Genomic DNA, 8,426 nt, shown 5'->3' with positions numbered 1-8,426 from the left:
TGATGCTCTCTGCGCTTTTAACGGACCTCTGAGACTATCACAGTGCAGGTGCATTTATACGGAGACTTGATTACACACAGATGGATTGTATTTATCATCATTAGTCATTTAGGTCAACATTGGATCATTCAGAGATCCTCACTGAACTTCTGGAGAGAGTTTGCTGCACTGAAAGTAAAGGGGCTGAATAATTTTGCACGCCCAATTTTTCAGTTTTTGATTTGTTAAAAAAGTTTGAAATATCCAATAAATGTCGTTCCACTTCATGATTGTGTCCCACTTGTTGTTGATTCTTCACAAAAAAATACAGTTTTATATCTTTATGTTTGAAGCCTGAAATGTGGCATAAGGTCGCAAAGTTCAAGGGGGCCGAATACTTTCGCAAGGCACTGTACCCATAACATGATGCAGCCAGCACCATGCTTGAAATTATGAATAGTGGTACTCGGTGATGTGTTGTTGGATTTGCTCCAAACCATTTTTATAAATGTTAGATTTTTTCTTCCACTTTGACATTAAAGCATTTTGGGTAGATTGTGAACCGAAAATGACAATTAAATCCATTTGAATCCCACATTTTAACTCAAAATGTGGAAAAAGTCCAGGGATGTGAATACTTAACATCATAATGTGCATCATAATGCATTGTACTGTAACTGCATCATAATGCATTATACTGCTGCTGTGTGTAAGCTATCATGTTAGCGCGATGTCTTTTTATTACTTCTGTGGGGTTTTATTGGGTCACTTTGCCCCACCACAGCTCATCCACAGCCCAGGGTCAGACCGCTTGACCACAGCACTGGTCACAGTGAACTGCTCATTTACCCCTTGTGACATGGAGAGAAATACAGGCCTTTTATTCCTCCTGCTTCTATTCCTCCTGCTTTTGCTCCTCTTCCTCATCCTACTGCTTTTTCTGCTCCTCCTCCTCTTTATCATCCTCCTGCTATTGCTCCTCCTCTTCCTCGTCCTACTTTGCTGCTCCTCTTCCTCATCGTCATCCTCCTACTATTGCTCCTCCTCATCTTACTACTTTTGCTCCTCTACCTGCTCCTCTTCCTGCTGCTGTTCTTCCTACTCTGAGAGACAACCCTCTGACGTCACATCAAAAGTTAAGAATCATGTCATGGCAGAGTCCCTGCCTGCTGTCCTGGTTGGTGTACTTTACAAGGCATGGCAGGTTCAGTAAGACCCTTTCAATAGGCTAATCGTTAGTCGTTCAACTTCATGGAAACGTCTTTGTTCCACTTGAAACTGAATAGGTAGCTGTCGCTTATCCCAAACGTTGTGGTTGATTTCATTTTACATGGAGTGAAACAATGAGCTGGGAGAGCTGCTTTGAGGTCTTAATGCTGAGAGCAGTCATTACAGCTGCGAGGTGAAGGAGAAGGATTTGTATGGCGAACCGCCGTATATCCTGGCTGTCTTGTTCCATATGCAAAGAGCTTTCAGGGAGCAATGTGTTTCTGAGCGACAGGAATGTCCACTGTGCCGCGATGCATTTTACGAGAGTGCCGCGCAAACGTCATTGGACAGCTCCCGGCCTGGCCCGGGACTATAGAATATCTGTGTTTTATCAGATAGAACGTGTATGCAGGGACACACATGTACGCATGACACACACGTGTACACACACACACACACACACACACACACAGAGACAGGTCTGGGAGCAATCAGCAGGCTGCAAGCACATTGCTGTCTGAGGCCGGTTTTCCTGTGTGTCTCTGCGCGTCTGTGTTTCAGGGGTTCATACACAGCACACCAATAAACCCCACTAATGACTGACGCTCCTCGCCGCCCCTCCACTTCAGCCTCTCACCCCTCACCCAGCCCTGGCACCAAGCCTGCAGATGCACAATCCACCGGGTGTCTTAAAAAAAGAAAAGAATAACGTATATTTTTTTACGAGCCTTGCGCGGAGCACCCATACCTACTGATGTCACCCACACCTCTCACCTAATCCCGTTTAAGCACAGGGACTGCCAAGGAAACACACCTTGAAACCAGAGCTGGGAGCAGTATTTCAAATGTTTTATGTTCTCTCCTTTCTGTTCTTTTTCGGTGGATGGTGGTGTGAAGAGGACGGCAGGCGGAATACTCGGGCCGTCAAAAAACACCCATGGCCAGGTTATTTTTAAAAGCTTTTTCTAAAAATAACGCTCATCCAATTACTGACACATTAACTGGTTCTCATCTGACACAAGGAGGTGAGCGTACGTCGGCCGCGTGTTTCGAGATGCTTTCTAAAAAGAGAGGGGGGTGGGGACCAGCCTAACAGTGATTCTGTATGTACTCTGAGCCGCTGCACGGACTTCCCCCAGAGAGTTAATTAGCCTGTTTGAATGTTGCGCGGTGGCTAGCTTGCCCCGGCGTTTAGGAAACATTCCAATTCGCAGACCCTACTCACACTCTATAAATCTCCCACCTCCACGTCGTCTTCGCCCAGGTGCTGTTTACCAGCAGGAAGAGCCTGCGCGCTGGGGCGACAGATTAAAGGGGGTAGGTAGGGGAACGTTGGGGGGCAGGCTGCACCGCCAAGTCCCCATCACTCACCTTTGACACGCAAGGACTTTTTAAATGTTTTATTTTGTCACCTGTTTCCCTACTGCACTGGTAATGTTGCCAGACACTAACCATATGAAATGGTTTTAAATCAGTTTTGTAAGTATTTTTGTGATGCTGCACACTCCACATTTCAATGCACCATAATCTTCATTTCACGTCAGTATAAAAGTGCCAGAGTTGACTATAAAGTTTTCATCTGCAGCTTCTGGGCAGACTATAACATCATGCTTCATGTTACTCTTAATGTCATGTTAATGTTAGCTACATCAATATCTGCTTCACATCACTCACAGATGCCACAGACACTGGGTGTTTCTCGAAATGCATACTACCCTGCTCAGAGCATGTAAATTGGAGTACGGGAGGGTCGGAGTATGAGTCCATGTCGAAGCATGCTCAACGGAGTACGGAGGGCACTTCTCGAATGCGTACTCCGTTTGTACAATGTTTTTAAGCATTCATCGATGCAAGAATGAATGCAAAGAAATATGACACAACCACGTACAAAAATGATGCACAGTGTCTTAATCAATGGCTCCATTATTTTCGCTGAAGCGCGAGAAAATACACTCTGACCTCGGAATGATATGTTGACTATTCACATCTCATATGTTGTCTGAGTACAGAATTTGCTCTTGATACATTACTAAATACATGCTGTGTTAATTTTGTCATGTTTACCTGCCTACGTACTGTAGATCACAAACCCATAATAAGTCAATAGCGCTAGCTGCTACTGTTAGCTAGCCAGTTAGCCACGAAGAATTGACATCGATCTTGCATAATATTCGTTTTAGGACGTTTTTGCCTGTTCAACTGGTTAGCTACATTATTACAATTCACATATCTAGCTGATAATTATGAAGTAAAACGTTTCCTTTGTGTATATCTTGTTTGGTCTCTATTGTTGCCATTGTCCTGGCTGGAAGAAGGTTCAGTGAACGGGGAGATGCAGCGTGAAGTAATACAGTAGAGGGAGTGCTTCTCAAATGTAATGTTTTATGCGTTCTCCACACTCTCGTCCTCACAAGAACCTACTCAAGAGAACGTTGTCGGAGAATGCGCTCGTAGCATGAGTGTGTGGAGTACGGTAGTATGCATGTTGAGAAACACCCACTGTCAACATGAATCCATGTGTAAAATGGAGGGGGTTATAGATTGATATTAATTCAAGGGACCAAACTTCACAATCTATTATCCTGTGTGGCTCAGTTGGAAGAACATGGTTCTTGCAAGGCTAGGGTCATGGGTTTGATTCCCGCTGGGGCAACCTCTGCTAAATGTCATATAATACTCACTGAGTGTACAAAACATTAAGGACACCTGCTCTTTCCATGACAGACTGACCAGGTGAAAGCTATGATCCCTTATTGATGTCACGTGTTAAATTCACTTCAATCAATGTAAATTGAGGTGGAGGAGACGGGTTAAAGAACAATTTTTAAGCATTGAGACAATTGAGACATGGATTGTGTATGTGTGCCATTCAGAGGGTGAATGGACAAGACAACAGATCTTAAGTGCCTTTGAGCGGTATGGTTGTAGGTGCCAGGCGCACCGGTTTGAGTGTGTCAAGGACTGCAACGCTGCTGGGTGTTTTTCATGCTCAACAGTTTCCCGTGTGTATCAAGAATGGTCCACCGCCCAAAGGACATCCACCCAACTTGACACAAATGTGCACACCACAGACTAAAATGACAGTGGCTGTGGCTAATGGGTCCAAATCAGTTTGTTGTATCATGGCTTTGAACAGCAGAGAATTGATAAATGTTATTGTAAGGCACACGTCATTCCCAAACAGTGAACATAATGTGCCTAACATGTCAACAAACTCTCACCAGGGACGTTGTCTCTGCTGCTGCTTTCTGACGGCAAAGATGATAATGTTGTTGATGATGATGTTAATTAGTCCTATGATGGTAAATAGCTGGAGCTTAGAAGAGGAGCTGTAACATATGTCTTTCTTGCGGCAGGAGAGTATTGTCTGCAAGCTCGGAGACAGCACTTCCAGACACGCAATTTTCACCTCATTAAGAGCAGCTTAATGTGGCCTACTCTTTTTTTCCTCAGACACTCTGTATTTCCAAATAAATAGATGAACAGAACACACACACACACACAGACATGCGCGCACACACACACACACACACACACACACACACACACACACACACACCATTTAAAGCCCAAAATGCTCAATTACACAAGCGTTTCTCCTTGCCCTCGTAGATGAACAGAACAACCACACACATTCCTTATTTATGCTGCATGCCTTGAGGTAATGATTGTTCTATCTGGGTCAGTTGAAATTATTTTATTCTCATTCAAGTAGGATCCAGTTCGTACAACACCAATCAATTCAGTGGTATTGGTCCCTCAAGTAAATTACACTTCTCTCAGTTCTTCGAAATATGTCTACATCTTTATTGCTTGAGCACCTTTTCAAAACATTTACTTGTAAGATATATTTTTAGATAATTTAGACTCCACATCCTAATTTAATATTTACCATAAAATATTTCAGATCCTGGACTTTGGAGTTCATACACAAGACAAAAGTTGTGGGTGTGTGTCAGGCTGCTCTTCTAGGACTTAGCCAGCATGGGGAGCTGGTTGAGCAGCTAACATGTCTCTTCATATACACAAGGAGAAACTTGCACAAGATTCTCATGAATTCATTTAATCCTCTAAATTCCTAAATGTTCTTCACTAATTTATCCATTAATTTATTCAGTCATGCATTGTAATTGATTCATTTATTCATTCCCGTACTGATCACATACTGTGGAAATGCTTTCAACACATTTAAAATGAAGGGGCATTGTGTTTCGAGCACCGAACTCCGAGCTCGTCACTATCAGGCCAAATGCAACAAATGACATCTCATTATTCAAGGCTCACTGTCATATAGTTTTTTTTCTCATGTCCTTAAGTCAAATACTTGTGCATTGATTGTACAATATTGTATGATAACTGTTAACATGCGTTAAAAATTATACTATTTTATGTCACATTGGAGTGCTAATTTCTCTGAGTACTATCCTGTACATCAGGGCTATTCAAATCCTGTCCTAGAAGGCCAACACACTTTTGGTTTTCAGTCTTTCCTTCTAATGAGAAGCTAATTCCGAACTGGCTAGGAGGACAACAGGTGAGTAAAATATCTGGCCTAATCAATTATATGAATTAACTACCAGGTAGAGACGAAAACCAGCAAGGGTTTGGCCTTCAAGGGCACGGTCATTGAACAGCCCTGGGTAATGTTCCATAGGAGCAAACAGGAAAAAAAATTGGGAATCTGAGGGTAGCACAACTTCAACTTGTCAACTTTTGTTTTGAACACATTTTGCTACATTGTGTCCTACTGAATACAACCCTGATGTATGTAATGTTGAAATGGCTGTCATGCTCTGGGCCCAGTTTTTCAAAAGTTAGCAATCTGGATTTCCCCAATCGGATAGGATTAAATGACTAGAAATATAATGAATAGAACGGATGAATCATTGACTTGATGGGTGCTCTATGCATTTAATCCTATCCGATAGGCGATATACTGGACTATATATACAGTTGAAGTATGAAGTTTACATACACTTAGGTGTATGTACTCATTTTTCAACCACTCCAAAAATGTATTGTTAATTAACAAACTATAGTTTTGGCAAGTTGGTTAGGACATCTACTTTGTAGACACAAGTCATTTTTCCAACAATTGTTTACAGACAGATTATTTCACTTATAATTCACTGTATCACAATTCCAGCGGGTCAAAAGTTTAATTACACTAAATTGACTATGCCTTTAAACAGCTTGTAAAATTCCAGAAAAGGATGTCATGGCTTTAAAAGCTTCTGATAGGCTAATTGACATAATTTGAGTCAATTGGAGGTGTACCTGTGGATGTATTTCAAGGCCTACCTTCAAACTCAGTGCCTCTTTGCCTAACATCATGGGAAAATCAAAAGAAATCAGCCAAGACCTCAGAAAAAATGTTGTCTGGTTCATCCTTGGGAGCAATTTCCATATGCCTGAAGGTACCACATTCATCTGTACAAACAATAGTACACAAGTATAAACACCATGGGATCACGCAGCCATCAAACCGCTCAGGAAGGAGACGCGTTCTGTCTCCTAGAGATGAACGTACTTTGGTGCAAAAAGTACAAATCAATCCCAGAACAACAGGACCTTGTGAAGATGCTGGAGGAAACAGGTACAAAAGTATCTATATCCACAGTAAAACGAGTCCTATATCAACATAACCTGAAAGGCCGCTCGGCAAGGAAGAAGCCACTGCTCCAAAACCACCATAAAAAAGCCAGACTACGTTTTGCAACTGCACATGGTGACAAAGATCGTACTTTTTGGAGAAATGTCCTCTGGTCTGATGAAACAAAAATAGAACTGTTTGGCCATAATGACCATTGTTACGTTTGGAGGAAAAAGGGGGAGGCTTGCAAGCCGAAGAACACCATCCCAACCGTGAAGCACACCATCCCAACCGTGAAGCACACCATCCCAACCGTGAAGCACGGGGGTGGAAGCATCATGTTGTGGGGGTGCTTTGCTGCAGGAGGGACTGGTGCACTTCACAAAATAGATTAAATCTTTGTTGCAAATGGGTCTGCCAAATGAACAATTACCCCAAGCATACTTCCAAAGTTGTGGCAAATTGGCTTAAGGACCACAAAGTCAAGGTATTGGAGTGGCCATCACAAAGCCCTGACCTCAATCCTATAGAACATTTGTGGGCAGAACTGAAAAGCGTGTGTGAGCAAGGAGGCCTACGAACCTGACTCAGTTACACCAGCTCTGTCAGGAGGAATGGGCCAAAATTCACCCAACTTATTGTGGGAAGCTTGTGGTAGGCTACCCGAAACGTTTGACCCAAGTTAAACAATTTTAAGGCAATGCTACCAAGTACTAATTGAGTGTATGTAAACTTCTGACCCACTGGGAATGTGATGAAATAAATAAAAGCTGAAATAAATCATTCTCTCTACTATTATTCTGACATGTTCACATTCTTAAAATAAAGTCGTTATCCTAACTGACATACGATAGGGAACTTTTACTAGGATTAAATGTCAGGAATTGTGAAAAACTGAGTTTAAATGTATTTTTCGAAGGTGTATGTAAACTTCTAACTTCAACTGTATGTGTGTGTACACGCAACATGTAACAATTTCAACGATTTTACTGAGTTACAGTTCATATAAGGAAATCAGTCGATTGAAATAAATTCATTAGGCCCTAATCTATGGATTTCACATGACTGGGAAGGGGCGCAGCCATGAGGAGGCCTGGGATGACATAGGCCCCCCAACAGGGGAGCTGACCCAGCCAATCAGAATAAGTGTTTCCCCACAAAAGGGCTTCATTACAAACAGAAATACTCCTCAGATACTCCGGATGGCTGGTCTCAGAAGATCCCGCAGTTGAAGAAGATAGAAGTGATGGTCCTGGGCTGGCATGTTTACACGTGGTCTTGCGAGTACGGTTTGTACTGCCAAATTCTCTAAAATTACATTGGTATTGGTTCCTCAAGTAACATTGATTTCTCTGGTGGAGATTCCCGTGGTAAGTATGCCAATTGCACACTCCTTCAAAACTGGAGACATCTGTGGCATTGTGTTGTGTGACAAAACTGCACATTTTAGAGTGGCCTTTTTATTGTCCCCAGCACAAGGTGCACATGTGTAATGATCATGCTGTTTAATCACCTTCTTGATATGCCACACCCGTCAGGTGGATGGATTATTTTGGCAAAGGAAAATGTGCACAACATTTTACAGAAATAAGCTTGTTGTGAATATGGAACATTTCTAGGATCTTTTATTTCAGCTCATGAAACA

This window comes from Oncorhynchus mykiss, chromosome 9 (assembly GCF_057628025.1).
Source record: "Oncorhynchus mykiss isolate SJ-2025 chromosome 9, ASM5762802v1, whole genome shotgun sequence".
In the NCBI taxonomy this organism is placed as follows: domain Eukaryota; kingdom Metazoa; phylum Chordata; class Actinopteri; order Salmoniformes; family Salmonidae; genus Oncorhynchus; species Oncorhynchus mykiss.
The sequence above is the reverse complement of the archived record's forward strand: the minus strand, read 5'-3'. Positions refer to the sequence as shown.